At 40.1% G+C, this 21,950-nt stretch overlaps 1 long non-coding RNA gene across 1 annotated transcript in view; it reads right to left on the bottom strand.

The window, feature by feature from the left end:
- The window catches only part of LOC133497867 (uncharacterized), a 132,891-nt gene that overhangs the window by 40,607 nt on the left and 70,334 nt on the right, over window positions 1-21,950 (bottom strand). Inside the window, exon 3 of the long non-coding RNA XR_009794133.1 lies at window positions 14,644-14,733. This is a non-coding gene — a long non-coding RNA (uncharacterized LOC133497867). The remainder of the gene's footprint in view (window positions 1-14,643; window positions 14,734-21,950) is intronic.

Below are 21,950 nucleotides of genomic sequence, written 5' to 3'. Positions count from 1 at the left end.
TGTGATTGGAAGGCTGGAAAATGCTCAGATTTGGCTCAAACATTGATTGTCTGGACCCAGATCAAGTTGTTAAGGTCTTTATTTTCAGAAACTTGACTTGGGGACCTAAAGATGGCAAGTCGAAAAGCCCCGAAAAGAATATATACCAAAGAAATTGTGCTCGTTAACAGAGAAGTGTCCTTGAACAAGGCACCAACCTATTCGGGTAATGTAGCCATGTGAAGAGGACATCAGAGATTAAAATGAGAGCACAAAACTAGGGCAGACTAAAATAGACCCATGTGGCAAGAGGGACTTAAAATTAGGAGGCAGTACATCCAGTTGAGAGTGGGGAAAAAAGAAAATGCAACAGATAATTATAGAAATATCAATCTTTCACTTGTGAACTTGACTTCACCTTTTATATCTGTTGAGTCCAATCCAGTCATTTCCGAAAGCAGTGTCCTTTCATCTTGCTTCTCCGGCCTTCCTCATGAATCCTATTTCATTTTAACTTTTTTCACCCCCTCAGGTTGCTTAATACACTCACTTCCCTCTCTTTCATGCTTTCCATATCGAGATGTCTCACCTCCCTCTTAGGTCTCCTCTTCCTGTTTTACTGTATCGCCCATTGCCTTTTCTACGCCTTTCCATTCTGCCTGATGACCCGTCAGACTCGCTATAATATGGCATCCTCTCACACAATGCTTGTGTTGTGTTTTTTCCCCATTAAAAATGCAGAAGAACTACATTATAATTCATACAAACCCTTAACAACTTCAAAATCTTTTTTAAAGCATTTCATCTGTGAAGAGTATCAGTCTGATTCATGATAAACATCTACTTTGTTTCACTGTGACAACCTATAACTTTTAATTGCTGTACTTTGTGAAAATAATGATGTACTTTGTTTTTTATTGTCTCTTTCCTTGAACCTATTGGACACTGCCAGACAGCAGCAATCATTCCTGTACTCTCTCAGCCATGACAATAGAAACCTTTCTTTCAAATTACTTACAAGGATTGATCACAAGGTGACATGATGGAGAACTTGGTTAGCCACTGTGCTTCGCAATCAAAGGTTCTATTTTATTGCCATTCCCAACAGAAATTTGGACTAGCTGTTGAAGTGAACGCTGCAGCAGTTGGCAGCTCTTGAGCACTGTGAGTGGTTTTTGGTGCCTTGTTCAGATCCATCTTCGTAATTGAAGCAGGTTGATACAGCCCATCACCTTATTAAGGTGCAGGGTAGGGAATTCAATCTTTGACTCATTGGTCACAGGCCACCACCTTAACTCACTCACCTCTCCCCTTAGCTCAGTACAAATCACATTATTGTGCGATACTGAAGATGCATTATCAGTACCCCATTTGATGGACATTCTGTTTGTCTTTTACAAATTACTTACTCTCTTCCCTTTACTAGAAGCTCTTACTAATATAAATATTTTGTTCCAATTTTATTATAAGGAATAAAGTTGTACTCTAAGAAGAAAAATATACTATTTAACAAGGAAAGAACAACTGCATTAAGTTGAGCCGGTTAATAATCCTCAGATGGAAAAGAATGGCTTGCCCTCTCAGGGTCAGGAACGAGATCCTGCCAGGGGTGGAGGAGTTCAAGTATCTTGGAGTTTTGCTCATGAGTGAAGGAAAAATGAACCAGGAGATCGATGGATGATATAAGTGCACCATATGCAGAGATTTGGACTCTGCATCAATCGGTCTTGGTGAAAAGGGATCGGAGCCAAAAGGCAAAGTTCCCGATTTACTGGTAGATGTACATTTCCACCCTCACCTATGATTATGAGCTTTGGGTCATGACAGAAATGATGAGAGCCAGATACAAGGGGTCAAAGTTAGTTTCCTCCACAGGGTGCCCGGGTTCTTCCTTAGGGAAACACCATTGAAGAGGTGGAACCAGAGAACGTGTTAAGGCGACGAGATACACTCCTTAAGATGGTGACAACAACAATGATAATGTGTTGTGTGTGTGTGTGTGTGTGTGTGTGTGTGTGTGTGTGTGTGTGTGTGTGTGTGTGTGTGTGTGTGTGTGAGGGGACAAAATGGGGGGAATCTGTGGTTGTCGTCACAGGTGGTGAGGAGAGAAAGTTCATAGGGTTAAAATGAATTAAAGTAGGGTCGTGCACTTTTAACAGGATATGGGTTGCAAGCAGGCAACTAAATAATAGCAAGCTCGTCCCAGAACATGAGAATGGTTATATATAAATGTCCTGTTGAATCATGCTCGAAGCTTTCATTAAACTTCGGTTTATGTGCATGAATAAATATTGACAATGGTAGCCAAGTATGTTGACAATAGTAAGTTTGTGGTGCGCTGTCAGAGATGTCGTTGATATGTCACATTATACGGGAGGAAACCTAACCAAAAAATCAGACATGCTAGGCTTTCCATTTTTGTGTCATCAAGCTCTCATAGGGCCGAATCATTTGTCGTGGATTGTGTCACACTGCAAGATATTTTGTCATTCTTGAAAAAATATGTCGGGCCTGGGAAATCTCTCTTGAAAATCGGCCGCGATAGCTAATAGGGCCAATATTGGAGCTAAACGTCTGTCTCCTCCACCTGCCCATACTCACTGTCATACAAATCTTGACTATTGACAACCTGTCCAAATTGTCTCTCTCTAGTGATGTTAGTAAGTGTGCCCCCAAATTTAGATGTTGCCCTTTGAGCCAACAAGTCTAATAAAATGAGGCAGAAAAACAATTTTAAAATGTGTGTTTTGACCTTTATATGTGGCTTCGATGAGTCAAAATAGTTATCTGCTAATATGCTATACGTTATGAGAAAGCTCAAGCTTCATGAGTTTTTCCACTCATGTAACACACATTTCTTCTGTCCTTTGTATTAAAATGATGCAGCAGCTTTCATAACTATCTGCAGTATAAAACACACACATCCCAAGACACAAAATATTCACACATACTTTGCCTCAGTGACGAATACACTCAATGCACAAAGATGCATGCAAATGTTACTTTTTCTCCAGTGTACAGACAAAGAAAGCCATTGTTTACTGAACACTATGGCTTGGTGTGAAGGTTCAGTCACTTGATTGAAGTATTTAAATTTGGAGGGTATAGACTTCCCTCCAAAGGTATTGTAACAGTTAGGCTAATTCCTTTCTTTTTCCTGTCGACTGAAAACATTTGGATTTTACAGTAAAAGATGAATACGAGACCGGAGATCAACATTTCAGGTTTCATTTCCACGTATTTAAAAGTGGAAACAATTCACAACTAATATGAGAGAACAGTTGTCGTAAATCTTGCCATTTTTGACGTGAATAAAAATATTGGAACATATGGCTGACAGCTGTGTTGTTGCCCTGGCATGTTCAAAGGCATTATAAGTAGTAATAATAGTAATAAGAACATATACAGGCCTTAACCACCGTGCAAACCAGCTATCTGTCCATAATGGAAAAAACATAAAGCCATTGTAACAGACTCAGGGAATTTAAGACCCCACAGTTATAGGCAATAGCCAGTACAAATATATGTCCTGAAGTAGAAAGAATAATTAAAGTCCAAGTGTCATCCCTATAAACATTCTAAAATATATATTGCAATGAAAAATACATATAACATTATTCACTTCAATGTCCATACAAAAAAATAAATGTGAGCAGAGAGCTCGTCATCCATGCGCAAAGTTGCAGAAGTGTCATTCTATGATATCCAAGTGGTCGCCATATTGGCTGCATTCTCTGTAAGTGACGTCGCCCGGACATTCGGCAATAAAAACACGCGGTACATCCTAACTATGGGAGACGAACACATCCTTTCTAACACAGAAGCTCTTTTCGAAAATGACAACACCACACAATCGAGTGAAGTTACCGTGGCAATATTACACGATTGTTTTGAGCCCTCAGGGAAATATTACACTATTGTTTCGAGCCATATTCAAATGATATGTGATCACGGCCAAACCGCATCCCCGTCCGATCCACTTCCGCGGCAGAGATTACCCATCGCGGCTCATCGCAGCCAGCCACTGTGGTTTATGACGGAGCCGAGCCATACTGCTTTAGGTGGGGTGTTCATAGACGCCGCAGTACGATGAACAACACAGTCAGCCGGGACCTTTACTGCGCGCACGCAGCTGAGTGACGCATTCTCGGCTGGGTTCTTCATAGCCGCCCCCGTCCGCACAGCCCGACGCACAGCCTTCACAGAAGCTGTGACCGCCGAACGCAGCGCCTCAGCCGGTGTAGCTGATTTTCGGTGCTGTGGTGGCATATAATGTAGCCGAGGCGTGCTGCTTTTAGAGGGTTGTTCACAGTCACCGCAGTACGCAATGAACACTATTGAGCCGGGGCGCATTACTGCGCGCACGAGGCTGAGTGAGACATTATTGGCTGGGTTCTTCAGATTCGCCGCCATCCGCGCAGCAGCCCAACACCGTCCGAAGTGCACATCAACATATTTCATACGCAGATCTTTTGCTACGTTATGAGAGACTGATTACGTGGTCCGCCCCAAACTATTATTTTTTTTAGCAGCTGAATACACACCTACCTGTGATTTGGAACCAACGAAGCTCTCGTCCTCTGCACCCGTGCAATGCATTTTTCACAATGAACCGGGTCTCTTTCAAACTTATGAAGGGTAATTCCATTCTCCCGAGTGTTCCAGCAATGTCCAGCAATGCAATGAGGCGGCATTTTGGCTAACACGAAGGAACAACGAGCTACCTTGCCGGAGGTAAAACTAATGGAAACAAACGAGTCCACTTGGGGGTGCCCCTGTCCTGTACGTCACTTCCTGCTTCTTCTCAAAAACAAATCCCTCGAATTTCATGAGGGGAGGTGTATACGTCAAAATTATGTTTTGTGGTGAAAAATTGCATGGGCCCCTATTGACTGACATTTTTTCATTAACATACTAAAAATCATCCATTTCATGACACTTGACCTTTTAGCATGTAGTTGTATATAAGCTCATCTGCGAAACTTAATGAAGGGGCGTGGCCTGGCCACCGCTCTGAGCAGTTTCATCTCTGACACCTGTCGCCTGTCATGGCTGTGTCACATGAGGCACTGTGATTAGCGAATGTATTTAAGTTGGAGTTTTGTCACTGTTTTTTGCCAGTTCGTTGAGTATGCTTTCCTGCATCCAGGGTTACTCTGCCACTGCACCATTATAACCCAGTCACGCTTTTGGTTATGCTCTTTAGTTGACTTGTAGCTATCCGACATTGGTTCTGGTGTTTTGGATCCTGCCTTCTTGGACTGTGTTATCGTGCACTACTTTCGTTTATAATAAAACCGACAAAAACATCATGTCCTCATCTTGGAGTCCTGCATCTGGGTTCGCCCGTGCACCTTTGGTTTGTGACAGAAGGCAATGTTATGAGTTGGGCTTGATGGCTTCTTCTTGGGAAGGCTCATTGTATTTCATTGACTTAACGTGACGGTAACAACACAAAGAAACCCAGAAGTCTATAAAAATACTAAGTCTTCAAAAAAAAAAAGGGGACTACTGGTAATCCAGCCAAAATGTTTGGTGTATGAATCATGCATGCAAACACCCAAAACACACTGCCAATACAGTCAAGGAGTTCATCAGTGTTATGAAGTGGAAGGTGAGTAAGTCCACTTTCATCAATACATGTAAACCCTACTGAGTATTTTAAAAACAGAATAAACAGACAACAACTGAAAAAAATGTTATGGTAAAAACCTGGAAATGCATGACCAAAGACAAGTTGCAAAAGTTTGTTGACGTGAAAAAAAAAGTTGCACATCAATTATTTGCTGTGTACACACACACAACTGCACACTTGTTCACAAATGTGGCTGTCAGGACTTAACCACATACCAGATCAGTGGAAATGCCTAAAGTCTAGACTGTTGGTACAGGCAGTCTGCAAACACAGAGCAACACACCTCATTCACTTTCAAATATACAGTATGCATAGACACCACCTTTCCATGTGTCCCCACAAAATACAAGGGGGGGCTGCAATGCAGTAGGAGGACAGAAGCGGAGGTAAACTCTCATTGCTGTCTCCGTATCCATCATAAAATGTCAGGATGTGGGTGCAATGGGACCATCAGACTGCACTGTCATTTGGGGAAGGTATGACTGCAGTTATACACCATACAATATGTATGTATGTATGATATGGGTGATAATACAGAGGCCAGGTCACCGAGGACACCGAGAATAGTATTAAATAGGGAGAAGGGAGGAAAAATCCTATGAACAACTTTCTGGGCCATGGTTGGAAAGGCCTAGAAGGAAGAAAATAGCAGGGCATAAATGCAGCTAAAGTTTAACACCAAGAAGTAATGAAGTCATAAAAGAACACTTAAGACAAGCAGCTAATGTAATCGTAATGTAATGTTAAAAAAATTAATATTTGCTGAATGTTGTCTTTTAGATGAGATGTGCTGTATCGCATAATATACTTCGTTGACACCAATTACTGTACCACTTTGCTATTTAGACAGGGTTTTGGTGGTATCACGTCATTTGGGGCATTACAGAGAGCACAAAAAAATAAAATAGGTTAATTTTTGTATGGCAGGGAATACGTGAATGTGAAACGTGAATAGGTGAATGAATGAATAGTAAAGGCTGCAAATTCGAGTGGACATAAAATATCTCTGGCCATGTGGAAAACGTCTGACACTTCAGTATCACTTGAAGGTTAACGTGTGGTTAAGACGCATTCAATATTCAGTGGCCTGATAAAAGTCCAAGTGTCCATTTATGTTACAAATTAATTGAACATAGTTCCCTTGACTTCAGTTTGGCCTTTCCGTTTGCATGTTTCCCGATTTCCCTCAGCCATTGTGACATTTCCTCCGTGAACTAGAATGTTTGCCTTTGCTGGCTATCTGTCTCAACTCCCGTCATCTCACTCACCAGTTTTCTCACTCTCCCACCACCTCCCCCCTCCATCCTTTTCCTAGATTGAGCATGAGGGAGCTAATGTGACCTTTATGTGCTGTCAACTCCTCGCATGGCCGTCAGTCATCTCCTGCTCTTTCAGGAGCTGTCAGCAAAATGGAGCTCCGCCATTAATGTACGCAACCGACCCGCCACTGGCTGAGACAAAGCACGACTGGATGAAAAAACTGCAAGGGACATAAAATGACACATCGTGTATATGAAAAAGGACCTGACGTGGGCAACGTGTTGAAGCCATCTCTCCTCTATTATCTCCAATTGATTTGTTTACGTCAAGATAACTGTGTTTTGGCCCTTAAGGACCTGCCATAGTTTGTATCTCAACCAGGCCGGGGGAAAGTGAGGTACTATCTTTTACCTCTTTCTTCCTCTTGCCATCTCATTATCACACTTAAGTCGTAAAGGAAGAGAATTTAGTTGTGCTCGTCCTGCCCTCCTTGTCTGTGTTTACCTGCTGTTGGAAGTCACTATCTGATCCGAACACCACTTTTTTCTCCTTGACTAGCCTCCTTTCTCAAGTGGCCTCTGGTCTCTCACTCCCAGCTCTAAATATTTATTATGATGCAGCTTTCACTCTCACAGTCTTTACTACCCTCCAGTTCCTGGCATCACTCAGACTTTTTGTTTATTTCCAGCACTTCCTTGTTAACAAGTTTAATTCACTTTCCTGTTTACACTGGCTGGTATCTCTAATCTTCTGTAACCTTGATGCTCTCCTCCACTTTCACTTTCACATCACTCTTTTTTTTCCGTGTGAAGCTTACAATTTTTTTCCTCACTAATCAGAACACATGTAAAAAAAAAAAAAAAAACTATCAATGGGACCTACGTGCTAATCAATTCATAAATCAAGACTCGTGTCCCCTAGAACTTAATTTTTCATTAAAATAGGATAACATTGTCTAAGTTACAAAACATCTGTTAGTTTTGACCCAAAACTTCAGGTCTCCACAAGGAAGCTCAAGATGAAGAGGAATTTTACATTTTCAGCATGACAATGACACAAAATACAAGAAACTGAAAGAATTCTGATGGCTGTGATAGAGCCCAGACCTTAATCCAACTAAAAGTGTGTTAGCCAACCCGCACTGCAGAAGATAAGTCCGCACAATCGGACATATTTGGAGGCCTTTGGCTAGATAATGTGGATACTCATTCAAAGATGTTCAATACCACTGCCAAACTAAAAGATGGAATGCTTGAATTCAGATAAAAAGGCTTCAATGTATAATATATATTCATTTTAGGGTGCTGCATTCAGTTTATTGTATGTCATCAATTTATAAATCATTCATCGAGATTTTTTATACAACGGAAAAATTTGGAATTTTAACAGGTTTTTTTGTTTTGTGTTTTTATATCCACTGTACTGAGCAAGCCAAATGTCCTAAAGGGTTCAAGTAACACTTTTAAAAAAGGTGTCATTGTACAACATGGGTGTCGGTCCAGCCTATTCTTCATGTTGATTATAGTGTAATAATGTAATCATTTTTATATATTTCCACACAGTCTAATGAAATACAGTACTGCATACTGAAGTGATTCTAATCTTATAATGCCATAATATCCCATGTAATGAAGCTAAAACCAAAGCAAATCACCTGGTCATCATATGGTGAGATATATATATATATATATATATATATATATATATATATATTTATTTTTATTTTTTTTTAACTTTACCATCTCATAAGTGGAAATTGGAATTTTAAGAGTGCAGAGCAGCAGCTTGGAAGTGACTGCCATTTAATATGTAGAATTAATGCGTTGACATTTCACTCCCAATCATACCGGTTGTTAATTTCCCGGGAAATATTACATAGACCCTCATGACAATCCAGGCTTATTTCTAGCCTTACAAATACATGTGAAATGATTACAGATGTAGATTAAAATATATATCTTTTTTTTTTTTTGAGGGCACTGTGTGAGTGCACCCTGTTTGTGACTAAAGCTAATTAGGAAACATTTGGCTGCTTTTTGCGCCCGATGCCCCGCAGCATCTCAACCAGAAATTAAAATCAGAATATGGGTGGTGGGCACCGGCATGGCAGTGAGCAGCTGTGCAATGGTTCTCATTGGCACGCAAGGTCAGTGAGCCTTGTAAAAATCAGGCCGGTCAACACAGAATTAGGCAGGAAGTCAGAAATAGGGCTTATATGTGTGTTCACTCCACATTAAAATGAATATAAGTTGGACAGGAGAGGATAAAGGTAGTCAAAAGGAGAGGCGAGTAAACAGGGGTGCAGGAAATTAAGGCGTGAGTGACAGGCCACAAATGGAAATAAAGAGGAACTATGACCCTGTCAAATGGATGTCGCCATCAAAAATCTTTCTCGTTTCCTCTCCAGCCCACTTTCATCTCCGAGCACATTCTTCACATGAAGCGAATGAAGAGCACTTCAAAGATCAGATGAATCAGCCATTATCCCAGCTGTATCTGAGAGACTGTCAATAGGATGAACGGACACACCGTCCTTCAACTTGTGCTGACTTTTATACATACACAACTCGTTGGTGTCAACGGAGATCACCGCTGAGAGCGTAATTATAATAATTTGGGTTTTTGTTTTAATTGCTTAATCTCTGTTTCTAATTTAAGATGTACTTATCTTTCTTTTGAGTGTGTCTTTTGCACTGATATCCATCCATCCATTTTCTTAGCTGCTTATCCCCACAAGGGTCACAGGAGTACTGGAGCCTATCCCAGCTGTTAACGGGCAGGAGGCAGGGTACACCCTGAACTGTTTGCCAGCCAATTGCAGGGCACATAGAGACCAACAGCCGCACTCACAATCACACCTAGGGGCAATTTAGAGTGTCCAATAAATGTTGCAAGTTTTAAGGATGTGGGAGGAAACCTGAGTGCCCGGAGGCGACCCACGATGGCATGGGTAGAACATGCAAACTCCACACAGGGATGGCTGGGATTGAACCCGGGTCCCCAGAACTGTGAGGCCAACGCTTTCCAGCTGCTCAACCATGCTGCCCTCTTTTGTAGACATTACACAATTGTGTTGTACACTATATATTGACCAAAAAAAAAGACTATATTGAGTTACATTAGGTTGGAGAGACTGGACAAAAAAAACTGTGGAAAAACATACAGTATGCAGGTATGTTTTCACACCCCTTACTTACTGCACGGGTTGGCTAAATCAGTTGCATAATTAAATGTAGCATCACTTTAAAGTATTGTAACTCCTCATCCCCCCCCATTCCATCCCACTCAATATCTCTCTCTCCCCAAGTTGAACTGCCACCTCTGATTTACTTGGTGTGAGATGAAAAATATGATTCAATACACTATATTGTGTGTACACACACACACACACCACACACACACACACACTAATATGCAACTTTCAGTGATGAATGATGGCATCGACATACTGTAAAAAGTAATGCTTGCGTGAACACTAACACTAAAAACAAAAAGGTATCCCAACAAGTACACTAACATTGTACCAACGAAATGCTTTTAAAATCTTTTATTTTAGGGTAAATTACACTTTAATATACTGTATGGAGATTATTTATGTTAAACATCCAATCCAACAAGTGCATTTAAAATCTCAAATTGCTGAACTCAGCACTATTTATCATGTGAACTCCCTGTACACTCACCGCTCTCACATGCTCAACGTCTTTTGGTTGCCTGTGTTTAACTGTCACGATTGGCCAGGTTACAACAGGTTGAGCGTTTGAACTCCTGTTTGGTGACACCGACCATTGATTTAACAAATCAGTGAACAGAACTCCAGCATTATCAGCATAATAAATCACGAGAATAAATTCGTATTGCTTTTCTTTAATGATGGAGGTAAAACAACTTCACCTCACCTAATAGACATATAACACTGTCAATAAAATGGATTACGGTTAAAGTGTGTGTGTGTGTGTGTGTGTGTGTGTGTGTGTGTGTGTGTGTGTGTGTGTGTGTGTGTGTGTGTGCAACCCTGCTCCAAGTTGGAGCTGGAACCAGAACAGAGCGCTGATAGCGGGCAGCTGAACAGATGGCGTTTCCTAAGTTTGCGTTAGTGTTGTCACCTCAGGTGGCTCTGGGGAAGAGATGTGAGGTGAGAGGATGATGATGATGCGCTGTTCTCATTATGGGATGCCCAATGTTCAGCTCTCGTATCACTCACCTCTGCCCTTGTTTTCTTTTTTTTTAACAATAAATTAAAAGTTTTTCTTTTCTTCACACCTAAAGCACAGGATTAATGTAATGAATGACCTTTGTATTCCCTACTAATGAATGTGAAACAGTCCTCTTTACTTTGGGTCACTCTGTCAAGATGACTAACTTTTTCACTGGCTTCAACATTTAAAAAATGATTTGCAGTGTTAGGAATCGTTCATTTTCTACGCACACGAGTTAAAAGATTGAATGGTGTGTTTTTTTTGTTTTTTTTTTTTTTTAAATGGGGAATTAAAACATCAACTGGACTTGTGTCCTTAAAAAGACGAAATCCAGTGCTTTGCATTAACAGTGTATCCACTAGGTCATGCAATATGTACCCTTTGACAATGTGCTGTTAAATCCTCTCTCATTTAATAGTGTTTTGAGAAGATTTTTATCGACAATTATGAATTTTCAGCGGCGGTGCCATTTTTGCGAGTCACATGATCTACGTGGCCGTATGCGACGTGTACCGTGCCGTTCAAACGCTGTATTACATGGGCCGCCTGAAAACTCGGCTTGCGGCGCACCACTGGAGCTCGCTCGTCAGACTCCGCGTCATTCCCGTCCGAAGAACCATCCGTGGCTGCCGGCCTGGAGCTCAAGGGGGCCTTTGTTTACGCACTTAAGTCGTGCGTAGGCCTCCGAGTAGTCAGACTCCGTGTCATTCCGCCCGAAGAACCATCCAAATATTCAACATTAATAACAGCCACAGGTTCAAATCTGTATGGAAGTATTCCTCCGTCTTCCCGATCAACTGATACTGCTATTTCTTCATCAGATAAGGGTAAATCCGAGAAATCAGCGCTGGACATAATGGTGGCCCATGTAATACAGCGTTTGAACGGCACGGTACACGTCGCATACGGCCACGTAGATCATGTGACTCGCAAAAATGGCACCGCCGCTGAAAATTCATAATTGTCGATAAAAATCTTCTCAAAACACTATTAAATGAGAGAGGATTTAACAGCACATTGTCAAAATAGGGTACATATTACATGAACTATCGGATATACTGTTCATGCAAGGCACTGAATTTCCCCTTTCATGTGGAAACAAAAACACACACTGCAGTGCCTCTATTCACATCAAAATCATTACTAACTAATAACTTCTTGTCTCCTGTTATCTCAAGGGCAAAAAAATATTGAGACTTTCAAGTTTGGGAATTTGGCTTACCACATTTTAAAACTATCCAACTTGGGTTAAATGAAAACTCTACAGTATGTTGTCCATTGGAGTGAATGTGAGTGTGAATGGTTGTTTGTTTGTATTGGATGTGCCTTGTTTGGCCAGATTCAGCGTGACTCCAGCTCACTTACAGTATATGAACCAAATGAGAAAACGGATACTCAAAAGTCAAATTCTCCAATGGTTTTAGGTCACGGTTTTCAGAAAAATTATTCAACCTGCCATTTTTGCATGCAACTCACGAGACACTGTAGTCTTTGGTATATCGTGCAAGACATTAGCCAAGTGAGCAAGGATTAACGCTTCACTCTTTGGGATTTTTGTTGTTGTTGTTGTTTTTGGGGTGTGTCAACAACAGAAGTTTATCAAAAATGTCTAAGAGGCGGATTATAAAGGCAACCATTCTCTCAGGCTTCTGTCCATTCCCCACTCCACCCTTTGCCCACCCAATCCATGACATTTCTGAAAAGGAAATCTTTGTGGCGCTGTCATTAGCAAAGTAGAAAAGAAGCATGCTACAGACAGACTTATTCCAACTGCTAAATCTAGTTTACATTTAGTAGTTCCAACTAATTAATGAACCGCAATGGACATACACGACTATCCTAATCTGCTTGCTTTCCATGGAAACTTTGTTCCTGCATCACCAAACCATCAATCTAAACACAGACACTAATGCTCTAATTATCTCTAAATTTGTGGTTACTGCATATGAGTCGTGCATTAAACAGGATAGGTAAGATAAAAAACAATTCTAATAAGGGCACATTTCAGCTCTGTGTGGAAAATTCACTCACGAGCATTAGCTGGTATCCCCGCCCCTTTATCATCATCACACATTCGTGAATAAATATATGCAGAAACTCCAAACAGCACTGTAATTAAGATTAGTGAGATGTCTCAAGATGAATCATGATTCCTTTAAGTATGCATATCCAAAGTGGGCCGAAGGCTGAATGCCTCTGGGTCGGCCATGACAGGGGCGGCAATATGTTTTAATGAGTCTGAGTCCCTGGATGAAACTTTACATTTGTCATTCAGCGCCTGAAAAGGACACCGTAAGGCATGCTATGAGTCTTAAAAACTACTATATGAGCTGGGTTTTTAAATGAGTAAGTGTATTATCAGGTGATTAAATTGTGGGCTATTCCAGGGAAGCAAAGTTTTTGAAAGAATCAGTATTTGGCTGTAACTTTGGCAGACATGCATTTTTATCATATGTCATAACTGTAAATTATATATACAGAATTAATTTGAAGGTCCACATAATGTGCTGGATATGTTGAAAGCGGGATTTCAATAAAATGTCCTGAAAGCACAATTGAATCATTCTTATTTTTGTACAGGTATTATCTTTAAGGTTTTGTTGTTGTTTTGAGCCAGTTGCCTGTATAATCCATATCATTTTTGCTAATAAAGAAGAAACGTTAACTTTGAAATGCAGTGTACTTAATTGCTCAGTTAAAGAGGCTACATGAGATGCAACACATCGGAAGCTGGGGATTAATTAACTTTTAATTAGTCACATTTTATTCCAATTTGCCATACTTGTTTGTTAAAATCATTTGTGTATTTAACTCACACAATACTGAACAATCCCATTCTAACAAAACCAAACCAAGAAAAGAGCGACTACCTACCTAACTACCAAACTCCAATGAATAGTGAGTCCACAGAACAGAGGGACTATTGTATATGCCCGTGAATAGTATTGTTAAATACTTTGCTCTGTGTCAATGTTCATAAAAACATTGATATAAATTTCCAATGGCCCAATGGTATTTTGCAATATGTCATTATGTTGGTTACATTTTACATGTTATTAGTTATACCTGCACATCCAACCCAATGATACTGTACATCTACCTTTACAATGATAGAGTGCAGTTTTGACTTGTGCTCTAGAAAAAAAAGTTTGTTTTTTTTTTTTGCTTTTTCACCCAAAAAATTTACATATATAAGTCTCCACTTGTTATATTCCCACAGTAAAACTACATTTCTGAGCTGAATAATTCTGATGATATCTTAATGAAGATATCCAAACAGCCTCTACAGCAAAGTCAACTGCAGGGCAGCGGCATCTCCCAGCTAATGGAGTCGAGTTCCCGGAGGACATCTTTAGATGGTCTTCAGAGACTACTCGATGAAAGGCACTGCACCGATTAAAGAGTTTCTCCGACAGTTCAAAGTTGGAGGATATATGTGAAGTATTGAACCGACATTAATTTGTCCATGCATGTGCATGAGACTCTCCGATTTACGAGTTCACTTTCCCCCAAGCTCTGAAGTCAGCCATTATGGGACGATAAAAAGCTAGCAGAGTGGACCAAGCTCACCTTTTTAAGGCCCACAGTGGCTCCATCAAATATTGATTGCGTTGATGGTCCCAGCTAGGGCGCTGGATAGGCTCCAGCGCACCCGTGACACTAGTGAGGATAAGGGGAACAGAAGATGAATGAATTACAAGGAGTACATTTTAATTGAATCATTAGTTTTTACTTAAAATTTGAATTTTTGCTCATAACATTTTGACATTATTTCTGTAAAATCACATTTATTATATTTTGACTTTATTCTCAAACATTACTAATGTTGTCATGTTATATAAAATGACTTTATTGTTTAATTTTATGGAGTGTTGTCGAGAAACTTTGATATTTCTTGTAGTATTCCAACTTCAGTGTAGGATTTGTTTTTGTTTTGTTCTCGGAATGTTGAATACTGCTATACAGTACAACAGAAGACTTGGCAATTAGGTTGTTGGTAAATTGTGACTATGAACAAATAATGACCACAAATACATGTACAGTAAAAAAGTAAGGGTAATTGAATTAAACGATAAGGTACCAACAGGCAGCCATTAAACTGGATACATTACTTCCTTTTGATGGCTGATAGAGACATGCATAGGACTACTAAAGCGTTTTAATAAAAACAACCAACCTATTCCAAATGAAAATCTCAAAATAGCTCACCTAATAAATATTTTTGTCTGATTTACAGATTATAATGTATTCCTTTAGAATAAAACACAAGGCAAATTAAAAGTTTAAAATAATTGGGTTAATACCACACAACATTGTCCAATATTCCATATGGCTTTACTTTGGGCCACAGGTTTTGCGCTGGCATTTGTATGTAGACACACCGCCCAAGTCATGTAAACATAGTATTTCAAGATAGGTGGAGGTCCACTAGAGGTTTTCTGAAGGTTTACTCACCCGATCTCGTTCACGTAGTGAGATTAGGACTTTCTCTTTGTTCCCATACATTCATATATCATACGGATTGGGACTTGGATCGAGCAGGAAAGCAAGTAAGCACACGTACTTGCACGCCAAGAGGTGTACTTGCGTGAGAGTAGACCGCCATGCCAGGCCACTGACTTCTACCTCTGGGGTCGTCGGCTGGTAATTAGTTTTGCTCTAATGGCTACCTGGCAAGGTCAAGGGATTCCTGTAAGCTCTCCTCTCTCAGTTCACCTCCTGCTCGTCTCTTACTGCTAATCACTCTGACCCATCTTTCTCTTAGCAGCTTCCCTTCACTCCCAACAACAGTACTCCCTCAAGAAATCACGTGGCCTCACTTCTTATTTGGCCCAAGCAGCCTTTTGTTCATCTTAAGCTCCTTGTAATGAATGCACAGCTTCTTTAGCTTTATCTTTGTTTTCCCTCTTTGTCTCATTTCTCTATAGTTTTCTCAGAAAAAAACATGATACACAATACCTCCCACGCATAATTAACACTTTTTTTTTTTTACTTTATCTCATCACCTCCCACATTTGTCTTATACAGTACTTCTCTGCATAGCTCAGTCCAACTGGGGAGACAAAACAAATGTTGAGTTTTTTTTAGAACATACTTTATGTTCTTTCCACTGACAAACACAATATTTATAGTAAGTATATTTCATGGTTGGATACAAGCTTGAGATTACCACTTTAATGGAAAAGTAAATGTATTCATTCAGATTTCAATCAGTAACACCAACTTTGCCTTTCACCATGTATGCCAAATTTAAAGTTGTGTTTTCAATTAAATGTTTTTTTTTCCATTACATTGTAGAAAAAGCATTTTTGTCAGATGAGAGAGGAAACATTACAATTAAAAACTAATCCATTTATTTGATTACTTTTGAATATTCACTGATTGCAAAAATAGTGTAAATACATACAGAACGTCTTCTTTCTTTTTGGCAAAGTGAGCTTCCCATCTGTCTGCAATGCTCCACTCATATCGTAAAAATTACTAAAAGTTAAAGTCAAACATACATCGAACCATCTGTACACGGTGTATGCTGCAACATTCTGTGAGTGATATAAGTAATAGTGACTGAATCTATAGTAATACATTACCACTCCAAAACCACTTTTTCTGATGGGGAATTGATTTTAGTTTGTCATCCTTAAACTAATATAATAACTAAAAATTTAATCAAGAGGCACTGAAATCTCAGTTCTGGGCCAGCTTCCTTCATTTGTTTTCCAAGAAAAATAAAACATCCAAAATTGTTTTCCAAATGGGGCAACATCTGCAAAAATATCATATCATACATTGTTCGCTACAGCAAAACATAATTTACCAGAGCGTGAGACAGACGCTTACTATGAATATTTTAGACAAACAGATACATTTTTCTCTGACTCCACGTAAGTCTACAGTGATACGCAAGCGTGCTACATTAGATTTTTATGAAAAAAAAAGCATGACAGTCACACCATTCTTTGAAAAATGTGTCTTTTTAGTGAAAACATTTTCCACCACCGCAGGAAACCACGAAGAAAATGCTAATATACTGTAAAGTTGCAGTATCAATCAAAGGAGTTCCTAAAATTTCCCTGCTGCAAAAAGTACATGAAACAACATAATTAGTCAACTCTAAAAATATGATTACGTTGGTACAAAAATGACTAATCAAGAGGGTCTGAGCTCCAATTGTCCTTGGCTGGTCAGTCCTCCTTTGGACCAGAAAAATGGGTCGAAAACTGAGTGATCACACAGCCTGTCCTCAAAGAACACAGTTGCTCAGGCGTGCGCTGTACAAATCCATTCGGGAGTTATTTCAAGGTGACTAATTTTTCCCCCACCTCGCCTGTGACTTCGTACCTGAGGGTTCGGCCACGCACAAAATTCCACTTTAATCCCTGCTTCCCGTTCTTGACCCTTCTGTCACCCCTGACAGTTGTTGACCCTCTCTATTGCTTACACCGCCAGTATCCTCCAAGCCTTTATCACACTTTTTTAAAAAGAAATCCTGCAAGCGGGACACTGAGGCTGATGTGCACACACCTCATATTTTGTTGCAACAATAAAGAAGCAACTCTATTATTTTCAACCATGTGACGATGTAACCACACCTCTGCGGACTGTTGGAGGCACTGGTACAGTTGTTGATTAAAACACAATTATATATTAAATATAAATCAAGTCATTGTGTCACGACCACCCCGTTTTTTTTTTTTTATTAAGTCCTTCCCTCCTTTTGTGTTTTACCCATCTGTCTCTTGCTATGTCATTATCGGAGTGTGTGTAACTACTTCTTTTCATGTCAGATATGTGGTACAGTACGATTCTTTCTCTCCAAAGGTTTTGAGTCTTTTCCTCATGTCTTGTTCTACACCGCCATTGCCTTCAACGCTATTCGTTGGGAGTTTTGTAAAAAAAAAAGTTTTGTGATTTGTATTCTCTCCCGGCTTCTTCTATCTCCAGTGTGTCCACCTGCTGCCATTCCATTATTCTCTCCCCATCCGACCTGTTGTGATAAATAATGTATAATATATCTTTTTTAATGGCAGAGCAGTGTTTACTTGTTACCACGTCTGTCAGCTCTAAAGTTCAGGTTTGAATCCTGGCGGCCCTGCTGCGGCTACATTTTCTCATCATGCTTCTATGGGTTTTAACTGGGTACTCCATTTCTACCCACATTCCTAAAAATATGCACGTTAGATTAGTTGAACATTTTGTTCATACGTGTGAATGTGAGCATGAATAGCTTTTGTTACTAAATGTACCTTACATTTGGCATGTGAGGAGTTCACCATTCCTGAGCTTCCGTTAAAGTCATCTTGGATGGGCTCCAGCTTACCAATAAGGATAAGTAATATAGTAAATGGATGGGGTACAAAAGCGAAAAGTGACTAGTACGCTATCCTTTGGGGTAAAAGCCTTTCGCAGCATTTTTCTTTTTGTGATAAACTCCCTCTGGTTCTGATAATAATTTCACATTATATCAGATCCCATTGTTTCAGAATACAGGAACAGCCACCTCTGCAACCTCAATCTACCCAAGGGACAGTAGGTGTAGAGCATATGTACTGTAGATCAGTCATTTTCAAACTTGTATGGATGGAAACCATTGGTCAAAAGCAATGGTGTCAAACTCATTTTCATTAAAGGAGAAATCCAGTGCTTTGCATGAACAGTGTATCCAATAGGTCCTGTAATATGTAACCTATTTTGACAATGTGAGGTTAAACCCTCTCTCATTTAATAGTACCAACAGTGTAATTTTGAGAATGTACCTAACAGTGACTATGTAATATAATATGCCATACATTTACATTATATTGTTTGTACAGTTATAACCCTTTGGAGAAATCATAACTACAATGTGGCCCTTAAAGGAGAAATCCAGTGCTTTGCATGAACAGTGTATCCAAATGTCATGTATATGTACCCTATTTTGACTATGTGATGTTAAATCCTCTCTCATTTAATAGTACCAACAGTGTAATTTTGAGAATGTACCTAACAGTGACTATGTAATATAATATGCCGTACATTTACTTTATATTGTTTGTACAGTTATAACCCTTTGGAGAAATCATAACTACAATGTGGCCCTTAAAGGAGAAATCCAGTGCTTTGCATGAACAGTGTATCCAATATGTCATGTAATATGTACCCTATTTTGACTATGTGATGTTAAATCCTCTCTCATTTAATAGTGTTTTGAGAAGATTTTTATCGACAATTACGAATTTTCAGGGGTGCTCCGATTTTCGCGAGTCACATGATCTACGTGGGCGTATGTGACGTGTACCGTGTAGTTCCAACCGCTAGATTACATGGAACACCATTATCCCCAGCGCTGATTTCTCGGATTTATCCTCATCTGATGAAGCTATAGCAGTATCGGTTGATCGAGAAGACGTAGGAATACTTCCATAAAGATTTTAACCTGTGGTTGTAATTAATGTTGAATATTCGGATGGTTCTTCGGGCGGAATTACTACTCGGAGGCCCACGCGCAACATAAATGCATAAACAAAGGCCCCCGGGAGCTCCAGGCCGGCAGCCGCGGATTGTTCTTCGGACAGGAATGCCAACCATCCAAATATTCAACATTAATTACAGCCACAGGTTCAAATCTGTATGGAAGTATTCCTCCGTCTTCCCGATCAACCAATACTGCTATTTCTTCATCAGATGAGGATAAATCCGAGAAATCAGCGCTGGGCATAATGGTGTCCCATGTAATCTAGCGGTTGGAACTACACGGTACACGTCACATACGCCCACGTAGATCATGTGACTCGCGAAAATCGCAGCACCCCTGAAAATCCGTAATTGTCGATAAAAATCTTCTCAAAACACTATTAAATGAGAGGATTTAACATCACATAGTCAAAATAGGGTACATATTACATGACATATTGGATACACTGTTCATGCAAAGCACTGGATTTCTCCTTTAAGGGCCACATTGTAGTTATGATTTCTCCAAAGGGTTATGACTGTACAAACAATATAAACACACATGCCTGACTTTGTTGTGGGCAGTGTGGGATCAATTCCCGCTCAAAGATGATGTTTATATATGATCTTCGACTGACTGGTGACCAGTTCAGGGTATGGTCTGCCTTTCGCCCTATGTTGGCTGGCATAGGCACCGGCTCTGCCGCGACCCTTGTGAGGATAAATGGCTTGTACAATGGAGATGGGCTACGTTACACAATTATATCATGTTCAAGAGCTAATTGAATGCTCAAAAAAAAAAGCTAATTACTTACACGGGTTTCGATTGAAATGACAGAGCACGTCGCCAGCATGCAGCCGGTGCCAGCCATCAGTCATATGAAAAAATACAAAAAGGCTTTGACATTTCACAAAAGCAAATTAATCCTAAACTCACCAACTCCCTTTCGTAGATTTTAGAGCATAAGTGATGCAATGAGTTAAACGATGAGCTGACTAACCTGTGCTTAAGTGAACATTAACATGAATGCAAACTTTTGTCACCTGTGCGCTTCAACAGATGTTCATTGATAATTTACGTAGTTGCTACATTTTGCAAATTAGATTAGAAGTCTAAGATCTTCCAGCATTTAAAAAAAAAAATCAGTTATTAGATATTGACAAACAATGTCATGCAGGACAATAGATCATTACTAATGACATTGAGAAAGAGCCAGTGTGTGAATAAATGAGACCCCGGTGTCTGGCACACCTGGTTGACTGAGCAGCTCATTTTGAGGCCAGGATTAGGCCTAATTACCACCATAATTAGGGAATCGCTGAGAGCCACGCCACGCCCCGCCGCTATCGCCAATGGTGCACAGCTTCGCCAGCTCGGGCGGTGGGGTAGCGAGATCAAACGAGATCTAATTGATGGCAGCTTAACATCATAAATGCTGACTGGCAGGAAGGCTGCAGTGCTCAGCTGAGTCACAACAACGCACAAGAGGTGAAGAAAAGTCATTCATATTTGATAGAAATGAGAAAAGGCAAAACAAGGATAATGAATGAATGCATGTTACTTATGGAAAGGGACATTTTGTTTTTGTGTGATGATGACAAATGAAGAGTTGCAGACGTTAACAATATATCCCACACATTTTACATTATACAGTATGTACAAAAAAAATGCTGATTGGAGGTTACTTTCGGCTTGTCCCTTTCGGGGTCGCCACAGCGTGTCATCTCGGATGAACGCATATATATGTTTGGCACAATTTTTACGCCGGATGCCCTTCCTGACGCAACCCTTCTCAGGGAGTGGAGGCCCCAGTGGGATTTGAACCAACAACCCCTGGTTTACCAAACCAGTGCTCTAACCACTGAGCATATAAATATACAAAATAAAATTTGATAGATTATATTTTGTGTATCAAATATGACTGTTGCTATCAACATAGGCAAGCCTCACACCAATGGAATGATGGTCCGGTGTGGTGTTCTTTATCAAAAGCCACCCCCCAAAAAAAATTATTTGATTCCAAATGTCAAGTATTAATGGCGGCATGAATCGAACTCCTCTAATGAATTTTATGAAATGAAAAAATAATTAGCATGTCACCCGAGAGGTCTCACTTACATGGGGGAAGGGTAAAATGTAGTCTGCGCTCACTAAAATAATAATCCGAACAATTGTTATACCCAGTGGTGATCCCGCAGTTCACGACAGGTCTACAGACTGACCACCTGAAACAGAGACGGGGGGCCTCCAGTATCGGAACTATCTGGGGTTGCGTTTATAGCCTCATCTTAAAGTCATAATGGCTTTTAATGGACAAGACTCTTTGGATGTCTGAGAGACAGAACGTCTGGACTTCTTCTCCACTAAAAGCCTCTGTAAAGAGTTCCCAGAACACTGCTGGCCCTGGGACATAATAATAGACTAATTCCATCCTTTGTTTATCACT

Source organism: Syngnathoides biaculeatus, chromosome 1 (assembly GCF_019802595.1).
Source record: "Syngnathoides biaculeatus isolate LvHL_M chromosome 1, ASM1980259v1, whole genome shotgun sequence".
NCBI lineage: Eukaryota > Metazoa > Chordata > Actinopteri > Syngnathiformes > Syngnathidae > Syngnathoides > Syngnathoides biaculeatus.
The sequence above is the reverse complement of the archived record's forward strand: the minus strand, read 5'-3'. Positions and strand labels throughout refer to the sequence as shown.